The 20,369-nt window shown below is 46.2% G+C and overlaps 1 long non-coding RNA gene across 3 annotated transcripts; it reads right to left on the bottom strand.

Annotated features, from left to right (window-relative positions):
* Positions 1–1,993: 1,993 nt before the first annotated feature.
* LOC142592661 (uncharacterized) lies at positions 1,994–20,241 on the bottom strand. Of its 3 annotated transcripts, XR_012830762.1 has the most exons (4): positions 19,622–20,241; positions 18,465–18,534; positions 17,308–17,376; positions 1,994–7,462 (listed from the first exon to the last, which is right to left on the bottom strand). It is a non-coding gene; the product is annotated as an uncharacterized LOC142592661 (long non-coding RNA). The 3 variants fall into 3 exon arrangements; XR_012830763.1 differs by lacking the exon at positions 18,465–18,534; XR_012830761.1 differs by lacking the exon at positions 19,622–20,241 and having other exon boundaries at positions 18,465–18,752.
* Between the last annotated feature and the right edge of the window lie 128 nt (positions 20,242–20,369).

A 20,369-nucleotide genomic window follows, 5' to 3' on the forward strand; every position in this document is an offset into this window, starting at 1 on the left:
TCCCCCTTTGCTCTCATGGGTGTGAACTTTGGCCTCTCAAACTTGGAGCGAAATTCACCCTTTTGACCGTCCTTAGCTCCGCGAGCCCGACGCGTCACAAACTCCTCGGCTAGCTCGGCGGCTTTAGCCACCGTACAAACGTCTGGCCTATCCAAGACCCAGTACCGCAAGTTCTCAGGTAACCGACTATAAAACTGTTCCAGCCCGAAACACTGCAGAACTTTCTCGTGGTCACCAAACGCTTTCTATTCTTTGAGCCACTCCTGCATGTTTGACATAAGCCTGTAGGCAAACTCTGTATATGACTCACTTTTGCCTTTCTCATTTTCCCGAAACTTGCGACGGAACGCCTCCGCTGACAGCCTGTACTTTTTTAGCAGACTCGATTTCACTGTGTCGAAATCCTCTGCCTCCTCTCTATTCAAGCTAGCGACTACGTCGGCCGCCTCCAGGGGTAACAAAGTGAGCAAGCGCTGTGGCCACGTTTCCCGAGAGAACCCCTGCTTCTCGCACGTTCGCTCAAAGTTAACCAGGAACAAACCAATGTCCTCTCCAAGCTTAAACGGCCGCATCAGGTCAGTCATTTTGAACAATACTCGTTCTCCTGCACCGTGTGCCTGACTTCCATTACGAGCGCGTTCCATCTCTAACTCGAGACGCTTCATTTCCAAAGCGTGTTGACGGTCGCGCTCTCTTTCTTTGTCTTGTTTCTCTCGTTCTATCTGTTCTTTACGTTCACGCTCTTCTTTTTCTTTCTGTTCTTTTCGTTCACGCTCATCTTTCTCTTTCTGTTCTTTAAGTTCACGCTCCTGTCTTTTTGCCCTCTCCTCAATGGTCTCAAGGCATTCCGACAGCTCGTCATCCTCCGCTTCTAACTCAAGAATAGCCCTTAGCAGTTCTGGTTTTCTGAGTTTGTCTGAGACATCCAGACCCAACTCTCTTGCAAGCTCTAGCAACTTCGGTTTGTGCAACGACTTCAAATCCATGGCTGCTCTGAATGCTGCTTTCTCTACTGCCTACTATTGTCTTGCCGCAAACTAACCCGGTAGCAACGACAACCACAATTACGAGCTCTGTTTCTGACACTAACAAAAGCCTGGCAAAACTCAGAAGAAGAAAGTCCCGCACTCACCAAACCTCGCAGCCAAGAATTCAGCGCAGTCGTTCCACTGCAGGCAACCAGTCATCACACAGGGCTCGTTGCACTGCTCCCGGATGGTCGTTGTGCTGCTCAGCATACAATCAACCGCATATCTTCGCTGCTGGCCTCCGTTGCCGCGATCTCACCGCTGGCAGACAGTTGTTGTAATCTCAGCGCTGACGCCCGTTGTTGCAAATGGGTCGCAAGCCCCAAGGGTAGCGTTGGCCTGGCGGCCTGGGGCACAACTGGAAGCATCCGAAGGTCCCAGCAAAGCATGAGTCGACTGCTAACAGAACAACTTGTTTATTCTAGCATCGCAAAAGAGCGGCCGGTCAGGTCGACCGAAGTGGAGAGACGGGAGAGCACGTTACTCAACAGAAGAAATCGGAGCCTCTCTCGGCGCCCGGGAGCAGCTGCTCTTATACTCTCGGAGTCGAGGGGAAGAAGGAACGCCTCGTCAGAGGCGCACGTGATGCGCGGCACGGACAGGCTGAGAGACATGTTGGGACGGGTGTAGTGACGCATTCGCCGGGCCGCGCATTTACATTCGCTCGCCTGTGCAGCCGGTCGACTGCAGCGCCGCCCCCGCGGCACCAAAGGGAACTATATATCTAGGTAACTTTTCGCCCTAGGGGAGTCTAGGTCCCTAGTTGTTGTGTAAAAAACGCGCCTAGCTCCTGAAACGCCCTAGTCCCCATGCGCGCGCCACGGGGCCCATAGAAATATGCGCTAGCGCAGGGTTTGTGTCAACTCGCCGGAGCAACAGGGTGGGAGTTTCATTGCGCGTGCACGCAAGCAGCGCGACCACGAACGAAGCGATACCAAGGTGGAACAGCGGATTTTACGGCAATCGAAGCTGTGTGTGTGTGTGTGGGTGGGTGGTGTGTTTGTGACGCGCTTGGTGTGTGCAAAGAGCAATTAAGTTGCGTGTGTGACGAATGTGTATGCTCAAAATAGCACGACCACGAACGAAGGTGGAATATCGCGTTTTGGCGTTTGGTGTGCGCAGAGCAGTCGAGTTGCGTGTGTGACGCGTTTGTTCGCGCAAACAGCACGACCACGAACGAAGCGATGCAAGGTGGAACAGCGCGTGTTGCACAATCGAGTTGTGTGTGTGCGTGCGTGTGTGTGACGCGTTTGTGATGCGCAAAGAGCACGACGACGATCGTCTTCTAAAACTGCGCCAGAGCAAACCGATTGTTGAGTACTACATACGTACTGCGCGGGCGTTAAAACTAGAGAAACACGGGATTGCGACGCGACCAGCCGCAGTGTATAGGACTGTACGTACGTACGTACGTTTTTGTAATGTGGTCAATCTTAAAAGGACGATGGCATTTCTGCACCGGCGGAGAAGTGGGAAATCGTGATTAAATTTGGCCGATCATTGTCAAAAGCAAAGGCTTACCCTTAATTAGGGGTTATCCCCTACCTTCTACTGAAACTGCAGCCTCCAGTAGTCTTCATGCACTTTTGTAGTCCTGACACCATACGACGATACCCTCTGACGTGGGGCCCAGACTACTGGAGAGCTGGTTGATCAAGCTTGCACTTAACCTTTTGTTCTTTGATTATGCTACAGTGCTAGAGCGTAGTTTCTTGCTATTAGTAAACAGGCAAGACAACAAAACATTGCTACTCTACTCCTGTTGTGGCTCTTCAGTCAATGACACTAGAGGGGAAAGGAATCGAGATCCAAGCCAAGTGGCAAATTGTGTTTAGTCAGTCTTAAACACCCTTAACTCAATGTTTTAAATGCCTGTGTGGTTGATACCTTGTCTAGTGGAACTTCTTGCCATCCCCAAAATGTGCATAGCACCAGAGGTATAGTTTGACAGCTGTAAGCAGTGCAATTAAGGGAGTGCAGTACCTGTATTGCAGCTTTACACCGGCTAAGATATTGAAGCTTGGGAGTATGTTCATATTTCTCATCTATAGTGTGGCAAGAACTTGTAATCCGCCCTCAAGTTCTGCTGGAGCACAAGCTACTGTTGCTCTTTTGTGCAGCTAGTGTCAGCAGACAAGCTTGCAGTATTGCTAGATAGAAAAGCACTTAGGCTTCACGACCATCCAAGTCATAAATGAATAAGTGCATGGCTAGAAGTTGTAAATTGCAAGAAACAGTTCAAATGCCATTGAGCATAGTTGCGCTATTGCAATGTATCCTTCGGAGCATTGTACGAGCCATGGTAGTTCCCACATTGTGTTGAGTGCCACACCAGTGACATATGATAATGATGCTAGCGTGATCCAGTGTGGCTGTACTTTAATGTATAAAAACTTTTCATGTGTTTTAGATTATATTTAGTGCAGTATCTGAAAGTTTATGCGCAGAAGATGATAGCTGACCTTACAGCCATGTTTTTTATACAGTCCTTCACTTTCCATCAACTTCAGCAAATCATTGAAGCTCCAAAATAACACATTTAATATTGGTACTCAGATTGAACAGTTTCAGTTCTATGTCTATGTTTCAGAGAACTGGACCAAACTTGAAGAATGAAAATTTAGCTACCTATTGATGCTGTAGCTTTAGGCTCTGCAGGAACCATTTATCTGCAGCACCCAACTTATCCCGTATTTGACGGATCATGATAGATGTGTGAAGAAGCAAGAGTGTTATGCAGAACAGTTTTCCAGAGGTAATGAACCTCTCCCATATAATTCATAAATAACTGGAAGGTTTCTCCTAAGGAAATGTTCGTGCTCTGCACTGTAACATTGACAAGTACCTCCCTAAGATAAGGTGATAAAGAGAGCTTGTTTTATGAATGTGTTGTATTTCCACAATTTTGACATGGCATAAGTGAGGCCCAAGGCATAAATGGTACTGCGTGCTGCACTTATTGTACAGATCAATAGTAGCCAATCAATAGCCATTTTATTGAAGATGCAAACTGGATCATATCCTAGGGCCAATTCACTGTCAATGAAAACTGTTATACTGGCTTCCTGCACTGTTTATTGATCATGGACTTCTTTTTGAAGTGCGATTGAAGTCCCTCAATATCTTAAACTATGAATTGCAACTGGGAGAATGTGTCCATTCATTAGGACCACACTTTTTGTCTTTAGCTCTCATCATTGTAAACATCTTCATAATGAGAGGAACCTCAGACGAAATGCTTTTTTTCCTGGCATCCTTCTTCTGCCTTCTTTGTAAGCACAAACTATGGACATGTAAACAAGGTAATTTTGCATTTACCCTGCCTACAAGTGCCTCTTTTGACATTCATGCCTGTATTGCCTTTTCAGTGCCACTGAACCACTGAACAGTAATGACGAAAGCATTGTGCGGAAATATGCAAGGTGATCAGGAAATGTAAAATGAGTCATACCCCCGATTGTAGCAAACTGTTGCAGAGAAAACCCATGCACGTTTCTCGGAAAGTCTTCACAAACCTATCACATGCTTCAGACTGCTCCTGTGGTTCAGATGTCTGCGATAACACGTAAAAGTAGGTTCTCACGGGCACATCTATTCTCTAGTTCATGAAGTCTTCATTCCAGAGAGCCTCACCATGCCGCAACACGAACCCCCGTATTCATAAATGCATCTTAACTTGAAGCCCATGCTTGACTCGATTTAAATGACGCCTGTCATGAACACACCAAAAGAAACACAATGAGCATCTTGGGCGCGTTCACACCATGCGTCATTTATATCAAGTCAAGCATGAGCTTTAATATGTATTGCTGAATACGGTGGTAAGACTTGATAAAGTTTGCTATTATTTATTTGTCCAATGTTTCAGTTTTCTCATCAAGAATATCTAGCTTTTTCTGAATGCTACCAATTTTTGCTTCATTCTCCTTTTCACCACATGTGCTTCATGGCAATCTCTTTCTCCTTTCCCATGCTGTTGGCCAACGTGCAAGTGTTGTCTATGCACTAGACAGTTACGATGTGGTCAGCAGGCTTTGAATTTCTCTCTTTGCTTTTGTGATCAAGTCTGCCTGACCATTAGATTACTGTATACAATGAAAACAAAGCCTTTTTTTTTCATGAAATGGGCAAGCACTTGCATCTCTTGCAAAGGATCTTTCAGTAAAGTTTTTCGTTCCTGCAATCACACTGAACATGCACGTCCATCATAATTTTTATGTATCTAAAACGCACCGCCAGAAAGAGTAACAAAAAGCAGCTATATTTTCAGATAGCACTTGTGGCTAAGAAAGCAACCCAAGACCAATTATGGATGGTCTCCATTTTTTTTTTTTTTCAACATGTAAGGAGCATTGTGCACACACCTCTCAAGCATAAAGGCAGCACGTATGAGCCATGATGCCTCAATAGCTCCCATGTCTGATCACCCAAAAGAAGGCAGGCCAAACATAAAATTTGTTTTTTGGAAATTCCGTTTATTATAGCTAAAATTTTATCTTGAAAACACAAAAAGTAGTCTTCATTTCAAGACCGTGCAACCTCTGGCTGTATATTGCAGAGCATGAAAACATGAAAATATACTAAATTGAAATAGCAACAGCAAAGAAACACTGGCTTCCATCTTCTGCAATGCAGAAGAGAGTGACACTGTACACGGTAATCCAAAGTATGGACCCAACTTGGTCGTAGCATACATGCTCTGTGCTGATGTAACTTTAATTAGAACTGAAGTGTGGCATCCACTACTCGCCTGTGTCATCAAAGGCCATTTCATGTTGCCACACATTCTTTATCTGCTACCTGAAAAGATTACATTACACCATGAAGATGACAAAGCTCACATGCATTAAAGGAAAATTGGTTGGCTATCTTGTCTCCCACACAACTCCGCCAAATACATGCAATTAGTGTAAGTATGCTAGTTCCTTGCACTGTTTCCCATAACATCTTTGTTGAAGGTACTGGGTAACAATATCTCAATCACTTCACAAACTGTGGAGATTATTGTTAATTTTTAAAGCAAACAGCTTTATTTGCCTCTTGACAGCACATGGCATAATTTGTTTAATGTAAAAGGTTGAAGCAATTCATCGGCATGTGCTTCACAATGTGCCTTGCAAAGATTCCTCATTAACAAATATACTGTTTCGAGAGTTTTCATTTCAGTTTGCTGACACAATGACAAGAGACAGGAGGGAAGCTATGAAGCTGCTTTTCTCTCCACACCAAAAGCCAGCACCTATAGACTCTGCTAAAGATGTACTTCTCAAAATCTGGCTACTCCTTGACCAATCCGTGCAAAAATGTTAAATACGCGAGTCAGAAGTTATGTCAATCAGGCTGCTGCCACTCAAAGGGCAAAGCTCCTTGAAACAGCAAAGCCCAAAAAACAAGGAAATAAGAGCATGTGCGAACGTTTCATGCTTTATAATGTAGAATAAAGATTTCACCAACGCCAGGAATGACACGCATTAGTGCCAGCGGGAACATCGTCTTGAGAATGGCTCCTTGATTTGGATTACATATTTCAACTAACAATTCTGCTGTATTGATTTACAGGTTGTATTTATGAAATCAGCAGCAATTCTGCTCGTACAGTTTGAGAAATATGCCAAAATTGATGCATGGTTCTTTCACATAAGAATTTGAAGGACAAATTCTAGGAAGCGTTACAAAGGCAGAAACAGTGTTCGAAGGTGTCAGAATGAGGGCCATGAAATGAGGTCCTTGACTAACCGAACAGTGCCGCTGCTGCAGTCATTTTAAGCATGAAATGCTTTTAGCTCCTGTTGTCAGCCACCTTCAATGAACCAAAAGCCAGAGCCATTATCCTGGCACTCAAACCAGCTCATCCGGCCAAACAGTCAAGACTGCAATACATATGCTAGTTACTTCCCAAACATGTTAAAAAAATATTGCTTTTGAGATCTAAATATTTGCTCACAATATCACTCAAGCTGTAACTTCTAGTATGCTGAAGTTTTATTTGTCACTTCTAATAGCAACGTTCAGAGGCAGATACAAGGCACTGTACACTTGTCATTTTTTGGCACTGAGACACAGTTGCTTGTGCTCTTTTCAATGCCAGCAGTCCACGAGGTCCACGGCGCATATGGTGGACCGAGACGAGACTTGCAATGGGGTTCTGTCTTTGACAGGGAACTTGCTTCCATATGGACCAGTGTACAGTTGCGTGATGCGGGGGGGGTGGGGTGTGCCATTGCGAATGTGCGCTACACCCATTTTAAGATTGTGGCTAGTAACATCTACAATCAATCTGCTTTGTCGGCAGCCATTTCATGCTTACATCTATTCTCGATTACAGGAGAGCCAGTATTTTTTATTGTCACCAGAACAGCCTGAAAATGCTCATACAAAATTCTCCAAAGAGTGCAAGCGCTTCCGAGCTTTTTTAGTCTGTACATTCCAGCTATCTGAAATGAATCCAAGAAAGTAGTGGATGTTAAGGATATGATCATAGAGCTATGGCATATTACTTCGAGGTAGATGAAGTGGTACACGAAGGTGTCCTGTGTATTCTATTTCAGTGATAACATCATAGTGAACTGTTGGATAGGAGAGATGCCGCGCTAGTGCGGCCAGCATCAAGTGCAATCAAAACGTGGCTTTGCTGTTGTTCAAAGCAGATATTGCATTCACCCTACAGCAGAAAGGAAACGAAGCAACACCTTCGAGAAGGCAGTCCCCAAACAGCGAAAAAAAAAAAAAAGGTTGGAGGACACTTAAGCTGCGCCTTTAAGAGTGGAACACGATAGCATTAAAAGATCCCTGGCTGCTTCTCACGCTTCCGGGCAACTGCAGCTTATGCTTCTGTAATGTTTCCCTTGAAATGCCGGTGGCAAACGCTATGCGCGAATAATAATAATAATAATATTTGGGGTTTTACGTGCCAAAACCACTTTCTGATTATGAGGCACGCCGTAGTGGAGGACTCCGGAAATTTTGACCACCTGGGGTTCTTTAACGTGCACCTAAATCTAAGCACACGGGTGTTTTCGCGTTTCGCCCCGCTATGCGCGAAGGCGAGCTTTCTGGGGCATGCCACTCCTAAGACATACCTGAAATGGCAGCTGGAAAAGGGGTTTGTGTTTGAGTTTCCGCGCAACAGAATGATGTTTTCTCGCATATTCAAATTACAATCCAACGCTATCATGTCTCAAAGTTGTGTGCAAGCCATACTTTATGAAATTTTGACACATTATACTTTGAGAATTTTAATTAGTTCAGTAACGCCTATATGCCACGTGGAGGGCCTGCACGAATCAGGATGCATGGTTCGGGATAAATTTTCTCATATGGAAAAGGTCGCCAACACCACTGCTGGATTTTCAGCGACACGGTGCCCTGAACGCTATGGCTGTTAATACCATTGTGAATCAGTTCCAGGCTAACAGCACATGTGCCATGCACAAAAAAAAATAAATAAAAGTAGATGCACGTGGGCACTTCCCAAAATTTTTTTACAAGAAAGGCAGAGGAAAAACCTTCGCTGCTAAGGCATCAGATGAGTAATGTGTAAAACATGCAATATAAAGCTTAATTTTACACCCGACAACGATTACATTGTAACGTAGATTGGAGACAAGAGTCTTGCAAGATATACGCTTCTCTTTAATGGCGGGCCAGAACAAGAGCGTGCAGCTTACGTACTTCATCGTCTTTAGTGGCACCGACCTTTGCGTGCGCCGTCCTGCGGTGCGGGAGCCCCACATCTTTGTGTCAATTGCCTCCCATGAGAAGAGCGACCGTCTCTGTTCAAAAAGCTCTTTCAGCTACATAAGAAATGGAGCTCCTCAGGTGCATCTCAGCATTCAGGTATGCGTATAGTAGGGTTTCATGAGCACTACACGAACAACTTCAGCGGGAGGACGACGACGTAGTGAACTGGGCTCAGAACTGCAGGGGACCACTTCGTAGGTCACGTCACTGAGGCGGTGTGTAACCTTGTAGGGACCAAAATACTAGCGGATCAACTTTTCTGAGAGTCCATGGTGGCGGACGGGCGTCCAGACCCACACGCAGCCGCCGGTATTGTAATGGATGTCGCAACGACCCTGGTTGTATCGAAGGGTGGCGGTATGCTGTTGGCTCCGGATACGATGCCGAGCAAGCTGGCGTGCCTCTTCGGCTCTTTGTACGAACTCTTCTACGTGTTCGCTGGTCGGGCTATTATCAGCCATAGGTAGCATGGCGTCAAGTGTTGACCTGACGTGGCGCCTACACAAGTTCGAACAGCGTAAGCTATGTAGTCTCCTGTACAGCAGCGTTATACCCGAAAGTCGCATAGGGTAAGATCGTGTCCCACGTCTTGTGCTCTTCGTCGACATACGTGGAGAGCATATCAGCCAGTGTTCTGTTCAGACGTTCCATTAATCCATTGGTTTGAGGGTGATATGCAGTGTTCTTGCGGTGAGAGCTATGCGTCAGCTGGAGAACATCCTGCATAAGTTCCGCTGTAAATGCTGTAACGTGGTCAGTGATGAGAACAGACGGTGCACCATGTCGTAGGACGATGCGGCGTACAAAGAACTTGGCCACTTCATATAAATTTACTTGCGAAATAGCTTCGGTTTCGGCGTACCGGGTTAAGTAGTCGGTAGCGACGACTATCCATCTGTTGCGCGAAGAGGTCACTGGGAATGGCCCAAGTAGATCCATTCCTATTTGTTGGAACGGTGCTTGAGGAAGGTCCACAGGATGGAGAAAGCCAGTCGGTTTAACTGGTGCTTTCTTGCGGCACTGACAATCATGGCAGGTCTTCATGTACCGTTGCACAGAAGAATATGGCCGGGGCCAGTAATATTTGTCGTATCCTTGCCTAAAGTCTTGGCGAATCCCAGGTGTCCCGCGCATGGCTCATGATGGCAGGCTCGCAAAATGTTGTGGCGTAGCGCCGACGGCACGACAAGGAGGTACGTATTGGGGCCGCTTCCGCAGTTTTTCCTGTAAACGACGTTGTTGTGCAAGTAGTATGATGATAAGCCGCACATGAGCAAGCAGGGTAAAACACCTTCAACTCCTTGGAGGTGTTTGATCCACGGCAGCAGCTCAGCGTCAGCGTGCTGGTGCTCAACCATCTTTATGGCGTCGATAACGGCGACAAATGGCAAGTCATGGTCAGGGTCCAATGAAGTCGTAGGGAGTGGTGCACGTGACAAACAGTCGGCGTCACTGTGCTTCCTGCCAGATCGGTAGACAACTGTAATATCATACTCTTGTAAGTGAGGGCTCCAATGGGCTAGTTTGCCTGAAGGATCCTTGAGGTTGGCAAGCCAGCACAGGGCGTGGTTGATCGCTCACAGCGTTAAAGGGTCTACCGTACAAGTAGGGTCGGAATTTACCAATTGCCCACACAACCGTTAAGCATTCTTTTTCAGTGGTTGAGTAGTTTTTCTCAAGACTTGGTGAGACTGCGGCTTGCATAAGCAACGGGTCGTTCCGCACCAGCTTGCCACTGCACAAGCACCGAGACTCTCATTGCTGGCATCAGTATGGATTTCAGTGTCAGCGTCTTCGTTGAAATGAGCAAGTATCGGGGCCTCTTGCAAACGCTTGCGCATTTCATTGAACGATTGCTGCTGCTCGTCCGCCCAAATGAAAGGCGCATCATCGCATGTAAGCCCTGTTAGAGGCTCAGCAATTCTCGAGAAGCCCTTGACGAAGCGCCCATAATATGCGCACAAACTAAGGAAGCGTTGGACAGCCTTCTTGTCTGTGAGTGGTGAAAACTCAGCGACGGCAGCTAACTTGTCGGGGTCTGGTCGGACGCCTTGAGGACCAACGACATGGCCAAAAAATTTGAGCTCTTGGAACCCGAAGTAGCGTTTTTCAGGCTTGATGGTGAGGCTGGCAGTATGGATCGCAGGACACCCTCGAGTCATGCGAGATGTTCGTCAAACGTGCTCGAGAACACAACGACATTGTTTAAGTATACGACGCAGGTTTGCCATTTGAGTTCAGCAAGCACGGTATCCATCGTCCGCTGAAAGGTGGCAGGTGCGGAACAGAGACCGAAGGGGAGAATTTTTGAACTCATACAGCCTATCAGGCGTCACAAATGCTGTTTTTTCACGATCCTGTTCATCAACTTCGATTAGCCAATATCCTGATTTAAGATCCAACAAAGAAAGAAACTTGGCATGTTGTAGACGATCCGATGCGTCGTCGATGCGTGGCAATGAATAAACATCACGCTTGGTGACACGGTTCAACTTTCTGTAATCTTCACAGAAGCATAGTGTGTTGTCTTTCTTTCTAACACTACAGGGGAGGCCCACGGGCTGGTGGATGGCTGGATCACGTCGTCTTGGAGCATCTCTGTAAGGATGCTGACGGACAGGACATGCAGACTCGTCCGTAATAATGCGGTGTTTTGTGATACACTTGCGCCGCACTTTGGATGACGTTGAAAAACAGTCCACAAATTCATTCGCGAGACTCAGTAGACGGTCTTTCTGATGGTCTGGCAGAGCGGCGTTAACGTGAATCCGTTCTTTTAGGCTGGGGAACCCAGACTGCTGAGACGATGCGGTTTCCAATGTGGAAATGTCAGTAACGTTAGTGATTTCGTGAAGAAATGAGCTCAGTTCGGCCATGTTGTTCCTCGCGGTACATGCCGATAATCGTTGCTAAAGTTTGTTAGCAAAACGACTGAACATTTGTTTTGCACCTGAAGAAGCCCTCTGGCTATACAAATGTGGCGCTCAAGAAGCAGGGGCATGTTTGCCTCAGCAATTGCTTCGGCGGCGTCCTCCATGTCGCATTGGACAAGGGTAAGCATGCTGCTCTTGGGTCGCAACGTGATGTGATCGTCAGTTACGTGAAGCGCGATGTCACGGTCGTTGTCATTACTGTTCGCTATGGCTTGCGTAGTAGTGAAGCTGACTCTAGACTCTTGCAGGTCGATGATGGACCGTTCGCCTGAAGGAAATCCATGCCGAGTATAAGGTCCTTTGAACATTCAGGAAGACTGACGAAGTCGCCGATGTACGTGAAGCCCCGAATGTTGACTCGTGCCGTGCACCGGACCATTGGAGTTATGAGATGACCTCCTGCAGTACGAATCTGAGTTTCGGTCCATTGCGTCGAAACTTTGTTCAGTATACGCGCGAGATTCTGGCTCATAACAGATGTGTCCGCACCCGTTTCGATTAACGCCATGACCTCGTGGTCATCTGTGGTAACTGGTACGGAACTACACTGCTTTCTTTGCGTCTCAATTACGTCATATCGCGGTCCTTGCAGTGGAGGATCTTCAGCGTTCGCAACATCAGCGACCTCTTCCTCCGCAGGTCGTTGGACTCGGTTTTCCCGGGAGGCTGGGCTGAGTGAGCGACATCTCGTTGCTCTCAGCTTGAATAGGGGGCTGGAAGACCTGTTTCGAGCGGGTGACGGTGACCGGGGTTCACGGAATCGTGGGGCAAAGCAAACGAGGTATGCGTCAATCTCCAGGGCGCATTCACCATTGCACGGGCACGGCGCATTCAGTGAAAATTCACGGAGCCCAGCTCATTGGTAGGAACACGCCCTGTAGAGGTGATCGGCTTCACCGCAATGAAAACACAAGGGCCTCCGGTCTGCGGAGCGCCATACGTCGCTCTTGTGGGGTGGGTGTGTTTCAGCCATGAATGGCGTGCAACGAGGCGAGTGTCTTGTTCAACGGCGCGCACACCAAGAAGGTCCAGGACGTCGCTCACATCGCGAAAAATCGGGGACAACGAACTTCGTGCAGCTTCTGTATACGACATGCGAGGTTGTGGCTGCCGTACCTTGTGCTGTGGTGTCTCGCTTCGCTCTGGGACTTGGACTGCCTGCCTGATTTCCTCCCGGACGACCTCAGACAGAGCAGGTCGCTGTACCGATGCTGGAGCCACCTGAAGCTTTTGAAGCTCCTCTCGAACGATAAGCCTAAGGAGCTCCCACAAGGGATTAATATTGTCCAGGGATATAGCGAGAGAATCACGCGATAGGGTCGACACGTCGCGGTTCTGCCTTGTTCGCTGCTGCAGTGCCTTTTCCATCGATACGGCTTCCGCGAGAAACTCTGCAACAATATTTGGTGGGTTGCGTATTAGGGCACCGAATAACTCTTGCTCGACACTGCGTATCAAATTCCTTAGCTTCTTTTCTTCTGGCATGGACGGATCTGCGTGTCGGAAAAGTCGGCACATACCTTTGAGAAACATTGCGACGCTTTCGTTCGGCCTCTGTACTCTCGCCTGCATTGCAGATTCAGCTCGCTCCTTGCGATCGAAGCTGGCGTATGTGCTGATTAGCTGCCGTCAGAATTCGTCCCATGTCGATAGGGCCCTGCCTCACGGTTCTCAAACCAGGTCCGTGCATAGTCCTCGAGGGCAAAGTAGGTGTTGCGTAGTTTACGCTCTGTAGTCCAGACGTTGAATTCTGCGACACGCTCAAAGTGATCGAGCCAGTCCTCTACATCCTCAAAGGTGTCCCCATGGAAGGACGTGGGGATTCGTGGCTGGTTGAGGACGACCTCGGTCGGGGCGGCCGATGAAGAAGGTGGAACCAATGTATTCATCCTTCTGACTTGATTGCGTAGAGGCTCGTGCTCAGGTGGCAGTCCTTGAAGTCGACAGCTTTCCGTACCTGCACGGGAGTCAGCTTGACCGGACTTCGTACTGGGCTTGTAGACGGCGTTCGATCTGCGAGTGGTAGCACGTACCCCACACCTCCGCCGAAAAATGTAACGTAGATTGGAGACAGAGTCTTGCAAAATGTATGCTTCTCTTTAATGGTGGGGCAGAACAAGAGCGTGCAGCTTACGCACTTTATTATCTTTCTTGACGCCGACCTTTGCGCGCGCTGTTCTGCAGTGCAGGAGCCCCACACCTTTGTGTCAATATGCACAAATTGCACGCAGAATTGACGTCGAATTGGGGTGAAGGTCGCTTTCCGAGTTCTGCCTGGTGTTGTCTACAGGCAACAAACGCATTGTTGAAGAAGCTTACACAAACATTTTTCGTTGTCCTTCATTGTCTTTAGTCTCTGTGTATTTTCTACATATCCACCAAACCTAAATGTTTTCCTTAGGGTTTTTCATGTTTCATCCCTAACAGTTAGTGCCCATTACAGTGTTGAAGATGTTTGCATGTTTTTTTCTTCTACGCACAGCACTTAAAGAAGAGCCATCCTGTCAGCCACCTAGGTCTACTCCTTTTGCTCAACTACATTTTTTAGCCCAATGATGAGAAAGACTTCTCTAGCGTACCTGAAGGTCATGAAGAAGTAGAACACGATTACCGGCTGCGCGAGATATTTGAAGACATACTAATGATTTTTTTTTCAGACAAGATTCAAAACATGTTACAAATTTATTAGCTTTCTTTTACCATTTTTTATAAGGCTATTGAGTAAAACTATCTTCATCCTCAATTACTGACTGAATTCATCTTTGATAGCAGCAACATTCTTGTATCATATAGCGTGTGTTGATGTTGGGCAGTCCTTCCACAATAACAGCCTTTAGGGAGTTTTTATCTATGTGTAGCTGTTCGTTATTCTCCTTCCCAGTAACCCCCACCATACATAGTGGCATGCAGATTGAAGTATTTGGAACTAGGGATACTACATCGAGGTTGATGTGGCTTCAGAAATTTACCACCGGACACTCGCGAGCCATGCAGATGTTGTGGAAGCAAATAAATTATATAGGGTGGTGCCTAATGACATTGTGCCCAAAAAGCTTTACTATGTCACCTGGGGCTGCTTGGCTAAGGCCATAATTGGCTTTTGAGGGTTCTCACTCGTATCACCCCCTACCTCCTGGAGGAACTCAACCACTTGAATGGCACCTTGCCACAGGCATCAGTTATTTTTTGTCACAGATGATAATTAGACACGATTGCTTGTCTCACCCTGAAAACAATGTGGTTCGTGACATTTCGAGAAGGTGGTGATCTCCAAGTTACTGTGGTCAGTGTGTAAGGCAACTAGCACAACATAAAGTTCCATCTCGTGCATCAGGCAGAATGCTGCTATTTCCAAATAAATTTGCTAAATAGGTCACAGAGGTGATTGTGAAGCTGAAGTCGAGTGCTTAGACAGATTGAGAATGTTAATGGTTGTGGAGATTCAAAGCCGCATCCTCAAATACTTTGCGCAGCTTGCATGACAATGTTGAAACTGGAGCCTGTGTCCTGTGCACTAATATCTCACTGTTTTGTATGGCTGCTTTTATAGAAGACGAAAGCCAAACTTCTCCAGGTTTAAGACTGGTTTTACGACAGCTATGACAGAGCCAACTCCTTGGTGCATGCTTATGGTGACGAAGCCATCAGGAGCACTCCACACTTTTATGGATTACACAAAAACTGAACAAGCAAGCCCTATGAGCCAATTCCTGCAGTAGACCATACCCTTCAGATACTACAAGTCACAGCTTGGTGTATGAAAAATTGATGCCCAAATTCAGGGTTTTGGCAAATCCCTCAAAATTACAGAAAGTTCTTGACCACCTTTACAGCACCGTTCCGTTGGTTTCGCTTTAACTGCTCATGCGATTTGGTATCTGGTGTGCCCCAGATCAAACACAATGGTATATGAATGATATTCATCCAGAACTTATATGTGTTGCTTGTCATATGGTAGAGGTTATCAGTTGGTGCTCAACTAAACATGAACACAACGAACTCTGCAGTACATTTGAGGGCACCCACTGTGCAAGAGCTGCCATCCACAAAGAGAAATGTAAGTTTGGCATCACAATAACATCCTACTTGGGGCACATGAACGAAAACAAGCTCAAAGCTGTCACAGACATGCCAAGACCATCCTCCAGAAATACTGCTGCTAATGGGCATGACCACCTATCTAGGTTTATTCGCTCCTAACATGCAAACACTACACCCATTGTCCAGCATGCTGTTTTCAAAGCATGGTTTGTCTGGAACCCACACAGGTTCCAGAATTCTCAAAATGGAAAGAAATACTTTCTTCAGATCCAGTGCTTGGCTGGTGCTCCTCAAAATGAGAGACCAGCTGCTAATCACAGCTGATGCTTTGTGCTGTGGTCTAGTTGCAGTGCTCAGCCAAAAGCAAGACGATGGGCAACATGTTACTAGATACGCCTCAAGATATTTTGCAGAGACAGAATGCCTGGCTATGCCCAGATATAGAAAGAAGTGCTTTCTTTCTTGCAAGCTCGAGATAAATTCTATAAATGGGGCAACAATCTGTTTCCCAATCTATAAAATGAGCACATGATTGATGCATTACGAGGCATAATGTACATCTTAGGCAAAGACTTTCCCGCAGCTGATACACTGTGAAGTTCTCATGTGAAGGAGAATAACAGGCACCACAAGGGCCTACCAAGATTGAAGGCTATGCATGCTGCCTCTCCCCACCTTCTTTACAACAATTGAAGAAAGAACAAGTGCTAGATTAATGCTGCTGCCAACTTTGCATTTTCACTTGAAAGAGCTGGACAAGGTGTTGCAAACTCTGAAAGAATTCTGGCTTTACAAGGACAATGTAGTCCAAGACATGTTGATATTTTGGCAATAAAACCATCGCGCCCAAGAAGCTACAGGAGCTTACCCACCCAGCACTTCTCACTTGAAGGCCACTTTGAAATCAAAAAATGCCTATCAAGATGACAAAGTGCTGCATCATAAATACATACAAACAGCAAATGTCTTCCAAGTCATGTCGTACATGCTAGTACCACAGGGCTAAGAGAAGGGTGACACTCCTGCAATTGGGATTCCGAGAAAAGCTGTTACAGAAGTTCACTATGGACATATTTTCTATTGGAGGGGTGTGGTGGCTCATCGTCACAAAATACTAGTAAGGGTATCCTGAGCTAGTACTGGCTAGTTTGACAGGACCTGTGGTTGCGACTCAATGTCTCTTTGTTTTCACAAGGCGTGCAATAGTGTAGTGGTCGTGAACCGCAACAAACTGTAGCTTCCAAAAGGGCGCAGCTCGCTGTTTGCAGAATTCATAAGGATTCCAACAAATGGCGTGCAGTCCACGCTACCAACAGCGCAATGATCTCACAGAAGCCACCATAAGCTTATCCAAGAACTCCCTTGAGACGTCAGGTGATGCCTACAAGACACACGATTATAGACTGAGCCTTCTGAAAAATAGCTCCTCGCTAGTGCAAATGCTTACGAGCCAAAGGCTTAGGACTACACTTCCAGCTACTGCAAACAGCTTCTTTCCACAACTCCCGGACCCGAGGAAAATGAAAGTGCATGAGCAAAAGTGCAAGCAGAAACAGAAAACTTACTCTGATGTTGGGCATGGCATACAAGATCTACCCAATTTGTATCCAGACATTAATGTCCGAGTAGTTGACCTGGAAAATGCAGGCACACTTCAGCAGCCAGGAGATAAGCCCAGGTGATAGTGGATAGACACAGACAAAAAGACCATTCATCTCAAACAGGACACAACGAGTGCCACTGCCTCTGGCTGCATAATCAAGGGTTCGATGAAAGTTCGGCTGGTCAGGCATGGAAACGAAAAAAAAAAAAAACGTGATCTAAGAAATAATAGTCACACGACTATTATTTGCCGAGCATGCGCAGGAACATAGTCACAAGATTGACTGGGACAATGCCACTGTTGTTGCCAAAGAAAAGAACATGTCATCCTGGCGGCTGCTAGAATTGCTAATCGTTCAATTGACGCCAGCTACGATGAACCGGACACCAGGGACTATGCCTGCCATTTACACATGTTCATTACGTCACATGCTGGCTACATAAGTGACGACGATTTCCTGTCCTACTCAGTGAACAAGGAACCCGTGTGTAGTTCCAAAACGTCGGGTTATACATCAGACTTGGTCAGTGACCGCCCTTCATGCCTCTGGCTAGGGGAGACTAACACAAGCAGCCACACGACTGTACCGAAGAGGTTCCGTTTTGTAGAGATCCTGGGCATCAACACCATAGAAGTGGACAATGCATAACACCAGCTAAGCAGTAAGCAACATGACCCTTTTTATACAGGGAAGGATGTGCTACAAAGATGCTTGTACTACTGTAACGCTAATGTGCATGCTTGTAGAAAATGATCACAATAAAAAACTCACCTCTTGCCTTGTGCTCAATGTTGAGGCTACCATTCTGAATCACAATTACTTTATCCCACCTAGCTAACAGTTTGTCAAATCTCAACGAGGTTTTAATAAGACTCGTGTCTCAACTACCCGAAACGCCAGTCTGTGTAGTAGTGTTACACAGTGTTGGGTTCAAATCTGCCACAATCATGAATCCGAATGAACTTGCCCACATTTCAGTTATTCTGCAAAAGTATTTGGGATCACTTCGTTGCTTCTATATGCACTGCGGCAATCACAGCTGTGAAACACATTTAGGTCGTACTGAAGATGTCAAAGACCATGTAACATATGTGCTGAAAGGAGCAATGACAACTTACGACATTGACAGATGCCATTCAGATGAGTGTTGCTGTGCCAGTCGAAATTGCTGCTTTGACAATGGCTAAACTTGAGACAGAATACCATGAGGCAAAGTGAAAAGAGAACAAAGGTGCATTTTTCAGCTACATCACCTCATTGCTCCAATGCCCATGCATTTGATAATTCATTCATACAATGCGACGGCCTAGGCAAAGCCACGTTTGGATGAACCAATGTCTGCTTTTAAACATCACAAAATTCCACTTTTTCACGCACTAACGAACAATTGGCTGGTTTGAGGATTTACGAGTGTCAAGAAATAGTGAATCTGTTATTCATGTGTTTACACTTTGTCTCATTATCTTCGTATGATCAAGTGTATGCTTGAAAGCGCAGACACTACACTGCTGGCCTGCTAGCTAAACGCACTTTCAAGTGGCAGCTGGTGATAGAAATCTTCGAGCATTTGTCTATAAAAACGCTCGCGTAGATTTCGCGGTATGCTCATGCGCTTTCAGTGCAACGCACTGCGTGACACCTGCCTGTCAGACCGAGCAGGAGAGCGCCAAGGGACGAAACACCAAATTGTTCATTTGGCACTGTAAATACGTATGTCTCTATTATAGCGTGCCTGTATACACACTTCGACGACGGCAATGATGCCACCGCTTGCAAAGTCGGCCAATTTAAAGAATGTGTCACAGCGTTCGCTTTCCATGTGTACAATCTAACACGGCGAGTCTCTTTTTTCATGCGGAAGCAGCCTTCTGGATCTAAAAACATTGATATCGCGAGCGCAACAGAACAAACGGGCGGTAGTGCGCATGAGGTTAAAATCGTAGTCCGCAAAATATGGGCTATAAATAACGGCTCAAACACGTTACAGATGGGTGTCAATTTAAGGCGTGCAGTGCATTTAAAGCGTACTTTTAGCGAGAACTTCAGGCGGCGTGAAAAATGATGCCTAAGCATGCATAAATAACAAAAAAATTATGTACGTCCCAGATGAGTTGAAAGTGGTCGCGAACAGCTACCTTACCTGTCTATATGAATGACAGGTGCAGCCTCTGAGCTTCTATACGATTCATATTCGGTATTCTATTGGGTACAAGAAAGAGTTATTACGAGGAAATATAAGGAACAGCTGGGGATAACCAAAAAAGCTGAGATGTACCATTGAAGCTCCCATGCTACGCTCACATCCAATTGACAGGAAGCCGCCATGGCACATTTTGACTGCCGGAAATAGGTGGCGCTTAGAGCCTTAGAATTAGTTACATAAAGAAATGTTGAAACAGTTTTTCGTTTAAAATATTCTACGTGTTGCTTATTTTAATTGCCACTTTTCGTTTTCATCCCTTGTCTAGAGAATCGCCAACAAAAAGCACAATTTACAAACTGTTGGGAACCGAAACCGAAACCAGGGCGACGCACTCTTTGCGGGTACAGTTTTATTAACCTTGATCAATGCCTTGATGATAGTGCGCCGAAGCCAGCACATGCGTGCAAAGGCGATGGATGCTACGTTCATGAGAACAATATCTCGACATCGGTCAATGCTGCATAACATAAGCTTGCAGCTGTAGTTTTCACACATTTTTTACACATGGTATGCTTCGGTTCTTTTCGGATTTACTCTCCGACACATTTTAAACTGTGCCACTACGCACATGCCAACATTTCGTCACAATTTCTTTAAAGCGGCATTTAGTTCATCGAGTACACCGACAAAACATGCGTGGAAACGCTTTCGAGCACCTGTCTCAGCAATCCCGCCTCCCTCCGCTCCCGCCCCCCCCCCTTTTTTTCCCTATACCGCCGCTAATTAATGCACGTATGAGTTAACCTCCACATACAAATCACTCGTGGCGTGTCCCTTCACTCCGAATTAAGTCTGTGCTGTAAACTTACGTACGTACGTG

The sequence above is a fragment of the Dermacentor variabilis genome, chromosome 9 (genome assembly GCF_050947875.1).
Source record: "Dermacentor variabilis isolate Ectoservices chromosome 9, ASM5094787v1, whole genome shotgun sequence".
NCBI classification, from domain to species: Eukaryota; Metazoa; Arthropoda; class Arachnida; order Ixodida; family Ixodidae; genus Dermacentor; species Dermacentor variabilis.